The following is a 17175-nucleotide window of genomic DNA, read 5'->3' as shown; positions in this document are numbered from 1 at the left end:
GATTGTATGTGCAAAGAGCTGTCGGTATCGTTCTGGGAAAGCTCAAATTTCAATAATCCAATCATACTGATCATTAAGCATAACATATTTTGGAGGAATTGTTTATTTATCGACTTATAATTGCCCAGTGAGTCTCGGAAGCTTGGGTGTAATTCTCTATGTATAGCGCCTATCTTGCAGTCTGCCGTTGATAAACGTTTCTATGACGCTCTCAAACTGCCCAAACAAATGCATGCTGCACTGTACAGCACTTCCTTGAATCTTTGTTTGTCTGGAGGTCATATAGTCGCTACTGAACCAAGCCGGAGTAAGTGCGAGGGTTCCTGCAACACTCTAAGAATCTCTCTCTCTCTTCTCTGGCTGTGAACAACATTCACACAATCAGTACCCAAAGCAATCTAATTATTTCCAGTCAGTGTGGTGTCGAAAGCGTCCTACATACATTGTGCCACAGAGAGCGCAAAGGCTTGTTTACCAGTGGTAACGCTCTACTTTAGCAGAAGAATACAGTCAGAATTTTAAGATTTTGGGAAGTGGCCGACCTCAATATTTAACTATCACTAGATTATTATTAATACTTTTTTATAGAGTGATCAGCCGGCAAAATTTTCCAGGGATCTCATTTCAACTTTCATTCTGTAATTTTATAACGGGTCTACCAGTTTTTTTTTTTTTTTTTTTTTTTTTTGTTATATGAGCTACAGGGACAATTTTACTTTATACGTTGCTAAGCGAAGTTAGGGGGGTGAAAGCGACAAAGCGGGTGAAATTTTATCTGAATTTTTATGTTAGTAGTTTCCAGTTTTAGATATTTTAAATAGATTTATCTTTAAAGTATCTACAATATTTGGGAGGAGAGATGTAGACACCTCAGAGCACAATCTTTACTTTGTGTGCCGTTAGGTGATAGTATATCTGAAGTCGCCCCGTTGAAGAGGCAGTTACTATTTTTCTTTGAGATTTGATTTCAGGAAACCGATGAGCGAGATGATGCGAAAAGGTCAACCGAATCGTTAAGAAGTTTGTTTACAGTATTCGTTGTTTCGAATCACATATAGTTGCGACGTTAGTTATGACATTTTATTTTTCAAAAGCGCACAATGGATTTGTTTGGATCACAAATCGCTGCATAAGATCCCGTCGTAAGAAACACTTTGCACGTAATCCGTCTACGAAGAGCATTTCAGAAAAGTGGTAGTGCAAGTGAGGTCTGAGGAGTCAGCTGATAGACTACGCAGCCCACAAACACAGAACGACAACAGTGTCGCACAACCCGACATTGTCGTGATTAGAATATCAGCGGAGGAACGTAATACTCATAGCTGCATGCAGGAGATTATTCCACTGCTGCGTCCATCCTCGCCATTCCGAACAAATCAATACAGCCGGAATGGTAAGGTCTAAGGAAGGAAGAAAGAAGGACGGCTTATTATTAACATCTCACCGACGGCAAGGTTATTCAAGATGGATCACTAGCTCAGGTAGATAAAAATAGACGGAAATTTATTCGCGATCTTTTGAAAGAAACCGTTTTGAATTCATCTGAATTGATTTCGAGAAACCACAGAAAACAAAACTTAGTCCGCAACTCGTGGTCGTGCGGTAGCTTTCTCGCTTCCCGCGCCCGGGTTTCCGGGTTCGATTCCCGGCGGGGTCAGGGATTTTCTCTGCCTCGTGATGACTGGGTGTTGTGTGATGTCCTTAGGTTAGTTAGGTTTAAGTAGTTCTATGTTCTAGGGGACTGATGACCATAGATGTTAAGTCCCATAGTGCTCAGAGCCAAAACAAAACTCAAGATTTGCTGAAATGGATTTTATACGTATCTTCTCCTTACTGCAAATCTGGTGTCTTATACGGCGGGCAGCCTGAGGTCAATTGTAATAAAATTCAGTTTTTTTATAATTAACATTCCACCTATCAGGAGAAAATATGTACTTCATTGAATGAAATCTTCATTTTTTGCAATTATGAATATGTATTCATTATTAATACCTATATGCTATTTTTCTCAGTATTTAAATTTATATTTAAATCTGCCGTATGTTACGTTTGTTCGCAGGTGTGCATTAGCCAATCGAAACATATTTATTTGATGTACATAATCTGGAAATATCTTCTTCAAAATACTTCGTCACATAGAGTATTTACATAGATTTATATAAATACCTATTTACTAATTGTTATAATTGTTAAGGCCTTATATAGAGAGAAATGCAATTTAATATTTATTTGTCAAGATAAAAGTAATCATACAAATATCGTAACAGTAAGGTATAAAAAATATTTCCAACATTTGTTAGAGAAGCAAGTAGTAAACATAATTGTGATGTAAAGTAACAGAGCACTCGTAATGTTCTTCTCCCTTTGTGCATCTAACAGGAGCCTACTCTTAACATGTTGAGCACTGCACCCTTTCCTCTCCTGGTACCCTCTTTTTGTAACAATAATATAACAATAATAAAATTCAATATCATCTTCATCGTTCCCAGTTTCGTCGTCCTGAAACAGAAATCTTATGAACGGGTGATTTGTCTTTGACTTTTGGGAAATTTTTATCGGTACTTGTTTTCCTTTTATTTGTCATTTTCTCATGTCCAAGTTTGGGAATTCTAGTATGGACTTAAATCTATCATTAAGACCACCACGCTTGTTTGCTGGAATTTTTTCTGCCTGTAATTTGGAATGGTGCGAAGTGCGACTCTTCAAAATGGACAATGGACACATGCCAACAGCAGAGAACCCAAATTATTGCTTGCTACTATTTGAGGAAAGGAAATAGCAACAATTTCTGGCATATTATATTATGATTCTACTTCCTGTGAGGCATTTCATCCACGAATCCATTGCAGAATTCACGTAACAAAAAGGGTCCGTAAACTACCATGCGAATGAAGGCGATGTGAGCAGCGAGGCAGGAATGACCAAAGACCTATTCCATTCTCTCTATAAAATTCAACAGTCGTTGACTGTCCAGGAGAAGAAACACTTCTAGAGAAGGTTTAATATGTTTTGCAAAATGCTTCGCGAATCTAATTCCCTGTATCCATTACAACAGTTAGCAGCTACAATACAATCCAGAGGCCCACCTCACAGGAAATCGCCCCATAAAATTTTACGAGGGAACAGAAACATTGGAGGAACCCAGTTTCCTGTAGCACTTACTTCTACGAGAACTGTCACAAAATTTCTGATTTCTGCAGAAGTAGCTGCCCCAAATTGTTTGTTCCCCTTCTCTGCCAATATTTTTGTTGGAGCGTGCACGGCATAGACACCATCTTCGTCTACGAAACACTTGTTCTGGCACTCAAATATGTGGTCACGTAATACGTTTGAATGATTCTCAAAGGAACGTGGCCCTGTTTCTTTACTGAAAGCCATTGCTCGGGAGCTTCTGGACGGCGAGCTAATAATGAACTAATCCATTTCAGGAAGGTATTCAGTCAATCCCCTCCGACCATTTCCTTTCTGCACTTCCTGGGGAAATTTCTTCGTTTTTTCCTGCAAAAATCTGTGGAGTGAGTCTTGACATATGCCATATTCTATTACCATATTTCTTACTTTTTGTGCAATTTAAAAGTTTTACAACAGTAATTTCAATAGTTTCCTGAGCCGGCTGTCATCTCTGATGTTCGCTTACATTCCCCGACGTACTATAAAAGGAGTCAATGCAGACCATTTTAAAAATATGTCTTATATATATTATTGACGCTTGCTAAACTGTGCAGAGACGGACACAAAAACGATTCGCTTTTGTCGGGAGTCAATTGTAAGGTGTTACAAACGCCCTCTAGGACATTGTTACAACTGTGCACATCACTGTATGTAGCTTCGGCTACACGACAAAATTTAAATTATACCCTACGGGAAATGAAACTACAATACCTGACATATACACTGAAGAGCCAAAGAAACTGGTACACCTGCCTAATATCGTGTAGGGCCCCAGTGCGCACGCAGAAGTGCCGCAGTAAGACGTGGCATGGACTCGACTAATGTCTGAAATAGTTCTGGAGGGAACTGACGCCATGAATCCTGCAGGACTGCCCATAAATCCGTAAGAGTATGAGGGGTGGATCTCTTCTGAACAGCACGTTGCAAGTCATCCCAGATATGCTCAATAATATTCATGTATGGGGAGTTTGGTGGCCAGCGGATGTTTTAAGCTCGGAAGAGTATACCTGGAGTCACTCTACAGCAATTCCGGACGTGTGGGGTATCGCATTGTCCTGCTGGAACTATCCAAGTCCGTCGTAATGCACAATGAACATGAATGGATGCAGGTGATCAGACGGGATGCTTACATACGTGTAACCTGTCAGAGTCGTATCCAGACGTATCAGTGGTCTCATAACACTCCAACTGCACACGCCCCACACCATTACGGAGCCTCCACCAGCTTGAACAGCCCCGTGCTGACGTGCACGGTCCATGGATGCATGAGGTTGTGTCCATACCCGTACACGTCCATCCGGTCCACATAATTTGAAAGGAGACTCGTACGATCAGTCATCAACAGTCCAATGTCGGTGTCGACGGACCCAGACGAGGCGTAAAGCTTTGTGTCGTGCAATCATCAAGGGTACACGAGCGGGCCTTCGGTTCCGAAAGCCCATATCGATGATGTTTCGTTGAATGGTTCACACGCTGACACTTTTCACTGCGCACCATTGAAATCTGCAGCAATTTGCGGAAGGGTGACGCTTCTGTAACGTTGAACGATTCTTGCAGGTACTCTATCCAGTCGTAGCGATGTTGGAGATTTGATGTTTTACCGGTTTTGCCGGCCGCGGTGGTCTAGCGGTTCTAGGCGCTCAGTCCGGAACCGCGCAACTGCTACGGTCGCAGGTTCGAATCCTGCCTCGGGCATGGATGTGTGTGATGTCCTTAGGTTAGTTAGGTTTAAGTAGTTCTAAGTTCTAGGGGACTGATGACCACAGATGTTAAGTCCCATAGTGCTCAGAGCCATTTGAACCATTTTTTTACCGGTTTCCTGGTGTTCACTATATACTCGTGAAGTGGTCGGACGGAAAATACTCACTTCATCGCTACCTCTGATATTCTGTGTCCCATCACTCGTGCGCCAACTATAACACCGCATTCAGAGTCACTTAAATCTTGATAACCTGCCATTGTAGCAGCAGTAACCTATCTAACACTGCGCCGGACCCTTGTTGTGTTATACAGGCGTTGCCGACCGCAGAGGCAATGAAGATGCTCCTGTAGCGTTATCCATGGGAAGTGTTTGATCACCCACAATAGAGCCAGTAATTGACTCTCCCTGAGTTTCATCTCTGGTCATACGAACCGCCGGCTAAGAAGACAATGTTGTGGCACAGACAACGAGCTGTAAACCAGCGTAGATAATTGGCAGGAAGCACAGGCGGCTGCATTGTATAACGAGGGTATTGGAAAGTTGGTACAACACTACGACAAATGTCTAAATCGGATCGGCGACTATGTAGAGAAGTAGGTGGTAGGTGTATCTAACTGTTGCAAATAAAACATTTTTGATATTCACATTGATTTCCATTTTGCGACCGATCGGATCTTACTTTCCGAATAGGCCTTTACCAGTTTCTTTGGCGCTTCAGTGTATTGCCATATATTGATGATGATGAAGTCCCATACTCCTTGACAGCGTAGGGGAACGATGCGGGAGACCCGCACCGCCGTACTAGGCAAGGTCCTAGGAGGTGGTTTGCCATTGCCTTGCTCCGAACGTAATTCGGATGAATGATGATGATGAAGGCGACACAACACCACCCAGTCACCTCGAGGCAGGTGAAAATCCCTGACCTCGCCAGGAATCGAGCCCGGGACCGCGTGCTCGGGAAGCGAGAACGCTACCGCGAGACCACGAGCTGCGGACTATCTAAAATAAATTCTCTTATTTGGAAACCAATAGATACATATATTTCGAAAAAAAAATTTACTTACACGCATGTCTGTTGACGATCAACAGCTATACGAGATACATCGAAATTAATTCCCCGAGTGCGAATTCCGGAACATCAGCTGGATTTAGATGTAGATCAAAATTCGTGCTGGACCGGGACTCCGACCCGGATTTCCAGCGTACCGCGGGCGGTCACCTTAAACACTTAGCCTAACCAGCAAGAATTTTCATCTGCCACCACTCTGTAGTTGATCTATACCGAATACAGGTGATGTCAGGGAATTCGCAGGACGCGAATTAATTTTGACAAATTTGTTTTGACTTCAACCCCCTAAAAACAAGTTCCGCTGTCTAAGATAAGCAAGACATAAGCGAACGTCTACATGCTTTATTCTCTTCCTTACGGAAGACGACTGAAGCCTACTGTCACCACAAATTGCCTCTGTTATTTTCACCCAGTTTCCTCTACACCGCGTTGCTCAGTGGCAGAACCGTCCCAGTGCCGACGCCTCTCACCCGCTGAGGGGAAGACAAGTGGCACGTCTCGAAGTACGTAGACCACACACGACGGCCTGCGGAGACGGGGACAGGAGGGCGATCTTCGGCTTGCGGAGGGCCGGCGGGGGGCAGCGGACGCGGGGCGTAACGGGAGCCGGCAGTGGCGGCGAAGCAGCAGATGGCCGGGCGCGACAAGGCACACACGGCGCGGGCGGCCATCGATCATCGAGGAGTCGAGCGGCGCCGAGTCGACAGTCGACTGTCGGCCGGCGCGCTGGCTCGCCTTTCATTAGCGCGCTAACAATGAGCCGGGGCTACTCGAGATACGGCGCCAATTCAAAACGGCCCGCCCCGCCGCGCCGCGCCGGCTCTTCATTTCGGATGCGAGATAGCAGCCGACGACGACGAGGGCCTCGCCGGCCGGCGCGCTCCTGATACAGCGGGCCGGCTCTGCGCTCCTCTTTCTGCCTCTTCACAGCGGCCGCCCGGCTGGCGGCTCTCCGGCGGGCGCTATCTGGCCCCGCGCGATACTCTACGCAGCTCAGTTGGCTTCCGCGCCGCCTACTCCAGCACGGCGGTGACGTCACCCTCGGTGCAGAGCGCACGACAAACCAGTCGTCTTACTACATTTCCTAAAAGCTGCTGCACGTGTACATTAAAACATATGAACTTACACAACTTCCTTGTCGCAATATCGTACAAAGATGCATTAAAATGTAGAATTTGCCAACTGGCACATTTTCATAAGGGCTTCTTCCTGTCAGTTCAAAAGAAGAATGAAAGAAGGAAGGAATGACTGAAGAAAGAAGCCTGGGAAAAAACGTAATATCGGGCAAGCAGAAATGCTTGAATACGCTTACCCTCTCCCACCCCCACCCCCCAAACCCCTCCCCTTAAAAGAGCACACTGCTCGCGATGGGGTGCTTTTGAATGTGTAGATCTGATATCAGAGGGTTCTGTAACCGCCACCACTGACGTATATCGCAGCAATGAAGTGGTAACAGTCACCTGTGTGGAATCAGTACAGTAAGTTGCGTTGACGTGGAGATGTGGCAGAATGGCACGAAGGAGCTTTCTTGTTTGGAAGTGCCTGTCACCATACGGTGAATAACGGTACCAGAGTTCTTGGAGGATCAACGTAGGCTATCCAACGTGCATTCAGGAAATGATCTGCAACTGCTCGTAGGAAGACCCTAACCGCCAGGGACCAGAAATGTGGCAATAGGGTGGTACCGTGTTTGGACGCGCCTATGGCAACCCTGTCAATAAAGTTGCTCAATTTGTCGAATTGTTGATGTATCGACTCAACCTATCGAACGTACATTATAGAAGTGGTGTAACTCTCGCAGCCATGGAACACGAAAGCGTGAGAACGGTTATCGTAAAAAAATCTCAAACAGCAAAGACCGGACACGAGTTCCACGCCTTGTCCATGGCAGCCGGTATCAAACCCGACAGGAATTGCTGCTGGCAGTCAAGACAAGTTCCATCTCAACCAGTTGCCGAGGAAACATTCGGAATGGAGCGGTAAGCAGTGCATATGTGGAATTAGATACATCGCCCAGTCTCATTAATGTGACCATCTGTCAAAAGCTTGAATAATCACTTTTCCCAGTGAGGTTCTGGAATGTACCGGCTCCAGTGCTATGGCCAGCTGTGCCAGGTTTCCCAGCTGACGATCCATCGAGCGAACACCCCAATCGAGGACGTCCCACAGTTTCTCGATCCGGTGTAAATTTGGGGAGTTTGGTGGCCAGGAGAATATGGCGAACTCATCCCGATGCTCTTCGAATCACGCCCGTAACTGCGATCTGTGTGACACGTTGGAGTGTTCTGCTGGTAGATGCCATCGTGCTGAGGAAAAACAAACTGCATGTAACGGTGCAAATGGTCGCCAAGGATAGATGGATACTTGTCGTGATCCATTGTGCTTTCCAGAATGACGAGGTCTCCCAAGGAATGCCACGAAAACGTTCCCCAGACCATAATACATGTAGGGTGTTTGATTTGCAAACGTTTCGCGCCGTACACGCCACTGGCCATCTGTCCGATGGCGCATAAAACGTGATTCACCTGAAAAGCTCACCCGTTTTGGCTCAGTTGGCGTCAAGTTGTGGTATTGGCGTGCAAAGTCTTGCCTTCGTCGCTGATGAACAGAAGTCAGCATGCGTGCTTGAACCAGACGCCTCCTGCAGGGCAGGCCGCTGTGGCCGAACGGTTCTAGGCGCTTCAGTCCGGAACCGCGCTGCTGTTGGGGTAGCAGGTTCGAATACTGCCTCGGGCATGAATGTGTGTTATGTCCTTAGCTTAGTAACGTTCAAGTAGTTCTAAGTCTAGGGGACTCGGCAACGGCCTTGCCGCAGTGGATACACCTGTTCCCGTCAGATCACCGAAGTTAAGCGCTGTTAGTCGTGGCCGGCACTGGGATGGGTGACCGTCCGGGCCGCCATGCGCTGTTGCCATTTTTCGGGGTGTACTCAGCCTCGTGATGCCAACTGAGGAGCTACTCGACAGAATAGTAGCGGCTCCAGTCACAGAAAACCACCATAAAGACCGGGAAGGCGGTGTGCTGACCACACGCCCCTCTTTTCCGCATCCTCAAGTTAGGATGATACGGCGGTCGGATGGTCCCGATGTGGCCTGAAGACGGAGTGCTAAGTCTAGGGGACTGATGACCTCAGATCTTAAGTCCCATAGTGCTTAGAGCCATTTGAACCGTTTTTGAACCTCCTGCATACGTCTATATCCAGTTAACTTTCACTAAACAGTCGTTGACCAAACGCTGTTGATTGTCCTTTCGTTCATGTGGGCGGTCAGGTGCTCAACTGTTGCACGTCAATTTGCCCGTACTCATCACCATAGCCATCGTTCACCCCTGTCATTTATGCCCAGTGGTGCACCACCATTGCCCCGGCGCTCGTTCTAGATGGCGCCATTTCGCCATGTACGGTGTATGTAACCCACAGCGGCCTGCGAAGAGTTAACAAACTTAGCCATTTCGGAAATGTTTCTGCTCTTGTCCCGAAAGCCAATGATCATGTCCTTTCCGTGTTCCCCAGACGCCCTTTATATACCCTACACTGCTAGTGCTGCCACCTCCCGTCTGTGAGTGGTTATTGCACATTCACATAGAACATAGCCGGTGGCCACATTAATGTGATTGGGCCGTGTATATCGGAATAGGCATTGCTCACAGTGGCATATAATGCAGCACATCTTGATTGGCCAAACAACACAGAAACTGGACAGTAGCTAACAGGCGGCGCATGGTGTGGTCCAACGAGTACATTCCTTCTCTCTCTTCTGATGAAACAAGGCGTCGATTCCACCGAAGGCACTATGATCCATTTAACCCGCTGTGGTTATAGCTTGTAACAATTATACATAGGTGAAGTGACCAGATAATTAGGAGATAGTCACAAACCAGCTCGTCACTGATTCCCAGCAGTGATTCAATTACTACATTTTGCGAAAGGGAGCAACATGAGAGAAACCTAATAACAAACAGAGAATTGAAGCATTACCTATCTGGCAAAAGTGCGATCGTTGCCTTCGCAGGGTTCCTCATGGCTGCTCCCGTGGAACTTCCCGTCGCGGCGACGGAGGCGGTGGCAGGCTACACTCGGGCAGCGGGAGACTGACAAGAGGCGCCTTGTCTCCGTAATTTCGTGCGCTATCTTGTGGATAACACTATCGTGGCCGTACAAGTTAAGCTATCAGGAAACGCGGTTAATGAGCCTCGATAACCGACGACAAGGAAAACGTCTCGAAATTAACAGAAGGACTTTGACCGGAACACTGGACGCTGTTTCAGCCGCACTCGATAAGCGCAGATAGCGTTCAGCCGTGATAAGCGGAGGAAGTGCGCCGCCCACGGGCTGACCCCGCCGCTTGTTGACATCACAGCGGCCTATCATTGTTACAGGCCTAATACACAGGGCGACCGAAGCAAGACCGTGCCTGCAAAACGAGTGGCGCGTGTTTTGATACTTGTTCTGTTCCTGTTTCCTTTGTAGTTCCACTCTGGAGACGAGGATCTTCGAACCGCGTGGAGTTGTTCAGATGCTTAATAGAAAAAGGCTTTTCCTCGTTAACTCACAATGCTCCCTTCCACGCGCTGTATGAAAGTTATGTCTTAAGTAGGTGTGTTGCGTGTAGGTGACTGTAAATGATGGGTGTATTTTGTGGTGTCATGTTTGTGTTGCATGATGGGGAAACGTGGTGCAGACATATAGCTTACTCCTCTCGAACTGCATAAGGAGACCGCTAGGTTTAATATGACCAACAACAGCGTTACATGATCCTACTCCATCAGACAGTGTGGAGAGGTTTGGAGCTGGACTTAGGATATTGACGTGGAGTCTGATAATTAGGTAGTTTACGCCACCACCTCTCTTTCGCTTTTACGTCTGCAGATATCTGCCGGTGAGTACCGTCGAGCGAAGTATCTAAAACACTTTACGTCTCAAGGGAGTTTCCTCGCAGATTGTTAGATACACAACGGAAACAGTGGAAGTTCCAGAGAGTATGCAGGTTGTGGAGTGATCTCCCACAACGCTGTAAAATGTACCGGTGGCCAATAAAATCACAACGCCCTGAAAGCGACGTGCAACAGACGTCTGATAGGCGTGAAGTGTTCTAAAGGTTTGCGCATCTGCACAATTAGGTAAGAATGACGCAATCTACATATAAGGACAGATAATGCAAGGAGTTGTTAATTCGGAAACTGTGTTTGAGAAGATCATGTTATGCCTCGTCAACGACGGAGAAGCGTCTACCAAAACGTGCCGGATTCGACAGGCTCAGGATCGTGGCCTATCGGTGTTGAGGTTTATCGTTCCACGATACCTGCAGGATCGCGGTCTATCGAGGTTACGGTTTATCGTTAAGCTATATCTCTGCTAGCGTTGGTCGCGACGCCACGATTGTCATGCGAATATGGAGTCGATAGGTTGAAGAAAGCCACACTCTGTGCTATGAAGGATCACAACGGCTCCGTAAGTATAGTGCCTAAGACAGTCTTCGTTTGGCCGTGAAGGATTACATCCACGTCACGGATCTTTAGAGAGAAATGGGCTTGTTTGCTGCCAGACAAGCATTCACAGGGATATTTCGGCGATGTCTTAAGCACCACTGGCATTCAGGACAGTAATCATTGTTGCGGCTTCGTTCAACGTGGCAGGTGAGTAAGGCGCGCTGACTGTGGTGCTCACACCTACAACACTGGACAGCGCAGTGGCACCGCATCGCCTTTTCAGGCGTGTCTCCGAGGAACTTAACCGTGTCTGGAGGCTTTGAGATGAACGAACGTTGGCAGACTGATTCAAAACCTCATCGCCTTACAGCTGCAGTAGATGGCCTGATGGTGCCACGGGGTACACTACGCGAGACTCTCCGGTTCACCTAGCAAAAGTTACATCCCTGACGTGAAAAGTCCGGTGGAGATACCCAGACTTCGAGGTCTCCATCCCATTATTTTGCAACAAGGTAATGATGATTCGATATTGTTGGCGTTCGACTGTTGCCCTGGCCAGCAGGGTGTCCAGCTTTCTCACCCACTGCAAACACATGGTCGCGGGTTGCAGAGAAAATTGCACGCCTGAGTTGGACAGCCATTACGTTGATGAACTCTTCCACAGAGTTAAAGCAGTGTGGAATGATGTTCCCGTCGTTGCAAACCAAGTCAATTCGACTCGATACCAAGAGTCGTTGTTGCAGCTAGTGGTGACAGTTCTTTGTACTACATTCTGCATCTTGTATTCTCCAAACCAAATACAAATGTAACCATGCATTCCTCCTATTATGCTGTATACGCACAGTAAGTAAAATATCGTTATTTACTGTATTTCTTTTTTTTTGTGGCTAGCAGTGTGCTTTGCTTCATCGTCTTAGCGCTGTGTGGTTGTGCATTATCGCGCTGCTGTTGTACTTGATGCACTCTGCTCCCTTTCAGTACTCACATTTAATAATATTTCGCTATCAGTGTATCATCTGTAAGAGAATTTTGTCACGGGATGACTTTCCTGAGAGATTACATACTGTAGTGCAGGCTATTGCACGCAGATAAGCAACGTATGACCGTGTAGAGCAATCATCACTCGGTCAGAATTTCTGTCAGAGCTTTCGTTGTAGTCTTCGTCGCCATTGTCTTCATCTTCGTCGTTATCTTCCTCGTCGTCTCACATACATACTTGTTTCATCTTCACACAGTTTATGTCCATCGTTTCCTTGGCCGAAAAACGTCCTTCCTTCATTCCTTGGGTAATTTTCCACATCTCATTTGTTGTTTCTACCGCTCTGCATTCCTTTATTTCCTCATTAACGGCAGGTACAATCAACACATTCCCATCACCTTCATTTCTTACTAAATCCCTTCTCGTGCTGACCTCCACTCTCCCCAAGAACCTCATCGGTGCTGCTTATATTTTGCTGTCATCTATCCCTTTCATTACACAAACTGAAGGGTATCGGGATATTTGTATAAAATTTAAGTTTTGTATGTTTTCAGGTTTTACAGTTACAGTAAGTATTCTGTTAAATGCTCCACATATTGCTTCAAATTTTTGCAACTTTTCATGTGTCACATCATCATAACGATAAATTCATGTCGCATCCCACATATTTAAAATCACGCTTCGTTGGTGATTAATATTTTCTATTATATTGGACATTAACTTTTATCCAACGAAATTTTAAGATCGTTACAAGGCAATTACGCCTTGTGGAGGACAATGTTTGATAAATTTTGTTTTACTCAAATATGAATCAGTACTTTCTGTGATATCTTCAGACGGTTTTCTGTTTGAAATTTTTTATTACATTTTAACAAATTGTGGAGGTTTTATCAATTTCGGTTTAAAGCTATTACGTGTTCAAAGGAGCGTTAAGTAGGTGTCAGTAATTATATGAATTTACGTATACAACTAGAGACACATGTCACAGAAATTGAGGCATTAATGTTGTACGTTTATGCTGTTCTGAAAATCAGGCCTAGGCTACTAACTCGGAAATAAGATAACAATACAGTGTTCACATACCTGGATGACGCCATGCTTCATGCATTAGGGGCGATCAAATGAAAACGAGACAGTTGGAAAAAGTTAGTAAACTGTTTATTATTTAGAAAGCCACTGTCGTAATTGTTGATACATTTATCCCACTGTGAGACTAGACGGTCAGTGCCTTCTTGGAAAACTGTTAGCGGTTGCTCAGGGAACCATGACTGTGCCCGGTCGTGCACATCTTGGTCTGAAGCAGATCGAAGGAAAGAATATCTTTCTTCAGGGCTCCAAAAATATTGAAATCGTATGCGGAGTGATCGGGTCTGCATAGAATATGTGTAAGGGCTTCTCAGCGGAACTTCTACAGTCTGCAGCGTACTCGAAACAACCTTGGTAACATGTGGGCGGTCAACATAGTTCCGCAGGCAACAGCAAGCGTTTTTCCATGACGCATTGACCATCGTGAGATAAATGTATTCACAGTTCTGGCGATTACTTTTGAAATAATAAACAGTTTACTTACTTTTTTCCATCTGTGCAGTTTTCATTTGATTCCACCTTGCACAGGACGATTCAGGAGGAACGGTACGTCCTTTGATGGGTGACAGTATTAGTGATTCTAAACAAAAACCTTGATGTGGACATATGCCATATTCCGAACCTTTGGGGCTCGAACTCATTTAATCTTTTGTAGTGGTTTTTTTGTTTTTTTTTTTTTTAATGCTCGAAAACCGCACACTCCGACGAAAACGAGTCGCAGTAAAAAATTTAACTACATCTGATTTCTTATAATAAAGGACCTGTTTATTTTATTGCAAGGAGTAATAGTTTGCGGGAAGAGACCAGGAGAATATTGAAAATCTCGCACACCGCGCATGCGTGCAGCTTAAATAGTTTTTGTGGGCCAATTTGAGGTAGATTCCCAACTTGATAGACCGCAAATTTCCAAGAATCAAATTTTTCGTTTCAGCTTCCTTTACACTGCTGTGTTAAATTATAAACAGTGACAGTGTTTGAATAATACAGAAAATAAAAAGAAATATAAAGTAAACGTGTCCTATGTTGGAAACCAATCAGAATAGGACAGATCTCCACACGAGGCTTTTTTTTGTAGAGAATCATTAGCACTATCATCCCTCAAAGCATGTATCTTTCCTGCTGACTCACCCTGGATGTTGGTAGTTTCATAGCTACCGCACATCCTACAGCATGTTAGGCAGAAACATAGGAAACTTTTCGTTGTTTACAGAGGTAATGCTGTAGTACGCGTGGCAGACATAAATATACATAACTGATAGCGTCATATACAACGTGTGAACAATTGTGTAACTATCTTATTTCCCAGTAAGTGTCCTCATCTTAACTTTCAGCATAGCGTAAGTGTAGAACATTTGCTGCCTCGGGTCTGGGACTCAGGTGCGTTTGTAAATTAGCGTAAAATTTGATGGCTGATTGTTGCTCCTTTGTACATGTAAATAACTTTAAGCCCAGATTCAAACAACCTCCACAAATTGTTAGCCTGTAATAATAATTTTCAGACAGTAACTAAATAAAATCCACTGAAGATAGCACAGAAAGTGCTCAAACATGCGTGGATAAAACAAGTTAATCAGACGGTGTCCTGCGTAAGGCAGAATTTCTCTCCATTTCTTCTTAACAAACAAGGTTAGTAAGGAGGACAACATCATCTAAAAACCTGTTATTATGAGATCATCCCAGTGAATCACCACGTGTGATCCATTAAAGAACGAAATTGCCATGCGTAAAACATTCGTTTCACGCATCTCAGCGTTTATGCTGTGATATCTCTTGATCTGTAGGTCCTGCAATGACATAATGTTTGGTGCATTCAGTGGCATATGAAGGTGCGAGTAAAGTTACTAGTACAGAAGTAATAAATTAAAAAGCTATACCGGATGCTGAGGTTTTACTGCATGAACACCGAAAACATAGCGACAACCTATTTTTCTTCGATTATTATGTGGGAAGTGTCAGCCAGAAAAGTTCTGAACAGGGCTGAAATTATGTGTAGTTTCTTGGAAGTAGCTAAATGGTACGTTCTCAAATTCTGTATTAATATAGTATGGGTAATTTCCGCACCTTGAATTACACTGTTTCAAGACAAAGACATTTTCTAACTGTAATAATTATCTTACTGTGGTGAAACTTTCAAATTAGGTTATACCTGTTAACGAGAAGATTATGGTAGCCTTTTAAATTTTTAAATTTCATCAATAATATTAAATGAAGTAGTGAAAATAAAGTTTTTGTTGCCCCTGGAAACCATCAGCTAGCCATCCTGCAAGCGGATCGTGCCCGGATTAACCGTTTAGCACTATATAATCCGCACACATTTAGTTTAACCGACGTTCTGCGAACTGCAGACCGTCTTTCCGGGTGTGGGCTCGGCACCATCCGTATTTACGGGAGCAGTTGCAGACTGGCGGCCGGCGCCTCTGGCCGCACGCGTGTGTGTGTCGCCTGGCCAGCGGAGGCAGGGCAACGCCGGCCACTTAAGGTCCTGGCTGCCTCCCCCGCTCTAATTACTCGGCCCCGACGAGATACCGCGGGCGCGCGGGACGCGTATAATGATCCGGGAATGATGTTTCAATGTTTACATGTTATCTCGCTGTCCCGGCCGCTATTTTCATTAATTAACTGCGCCGGCCTTTCTCCATAAATATTCATTACACCGGGCACTTCCATTCTTATTCGTTCCGCGCCATTTGTCTCGCTCCGCTGGCCGCATTTCTTTCTCCTCCTCCTCCTCTTCCTCCTCGCCACCTTATCGCGCGGCGCGAAATTGAGAAAAGAAACCGAGATACGGAACAGGCCAGAAAGAGAAGAGATTCATTTTTAATGTGCACTTTATCAAGAGGCCTGCTTATTTTCTCGTTCTCGCCGCCGGCGCTCCACTAAATCTCGGCTAGTGGAGGGCGGAGCGCGCTGCTTCAAGGGGAGCAAATGCGTGAGCCGGCCGCGCTGGCAGGTAATGCTGCGGGCTGATGCGCGCTATCGCGCTTCTGCACGCCGGAAACGAAATCGCGCAATGGGTCGCAAACGCGTCGACACCACTGCCCGCAAATAAGGCGCTCACTTCCGAGGCTTTTCTTTAAAGACATCCGAGAGTTCCGAACTGTCACAAAATCGCTTTCAGTTATTAGACGGGCATGTGGATCACATACTTACGTCTTAATTGGTTTCACAAAGTCATGTAAATATAGGGTGACAATTATTCAACAATATGAAAAAAAGTAAATTAGTTACAAACTGCGGCGTACACACACACTTCAGTCAACATGTAAGCGTCACTGCAGATATTCGTATTTGAGTTATGACATGTTCGACATGCCTGCTATCATCCTCGATGATGTAGCGCAGACGAATATCGAAATTCTGCATGACCCACTGAAGTTTCGGAACATCGATGCGGTCAACGACCTCCTCAATAGCTGTTTTCAGCTCAGCAATGGTTTTGGGGTTATTACTGTACACCTCGTCTTTAACACAGCTCCACAGAAAGGAGTTGCCTGTTTTCAGATCCGGAGAATAGGGCCACCAATCGAAGTCCATGCCAGTGGCCTTTGGCTATCCCAGAGCCACAGTGCTGTCCACAAAGTGCTCCACCAGGACACCACTCTCCTGCTTCGATGGGGTCGAGCTCCGTCTTGCATGAACCACATCTTGTCGAAATCAGGGATTTTGGACAATGGGGATGAAATCGTCTTCCAAAACCTTCACGTACCGTTCGATAGTTACCGTGTCATCAAGGAATATTCC

The 17175-nt window shown here is 45.3% G+C and overlaps 1 pseudogene; it reads left to right on the top strand.

The window, feature by feature from the left end:
- The first annotated feature begins 8738 nt into the window (after positions 1 to 8738).
- LOC126191839 (5S ribosomal RNA) lies at positions 8739 to 8856 on the top strand (annotated as a pseudogene).
- Positions 8857 to 17175: the final 8319 nt, after the last annotated feature.

The sequence above is a fragment of the Schistocerca nitens genome, chromosome 6 (assembly GCF_023898315.1).
Source record: "Schistocerca nitens isolate TAMUIC-IGC-003100 chromosome 6, iqSchNite1.1, whole genome shotgun sequence".
Classification (NCBI taxonomy): Eukaryota; Metazoa; Arthropoda; class Insecta; order Orthoptera; family Acrididae; genus Schistocerca; species Schistocerca nitens.
This window is presented reverse-complemented; position numbering and strand designations above follow the sequence as displayed.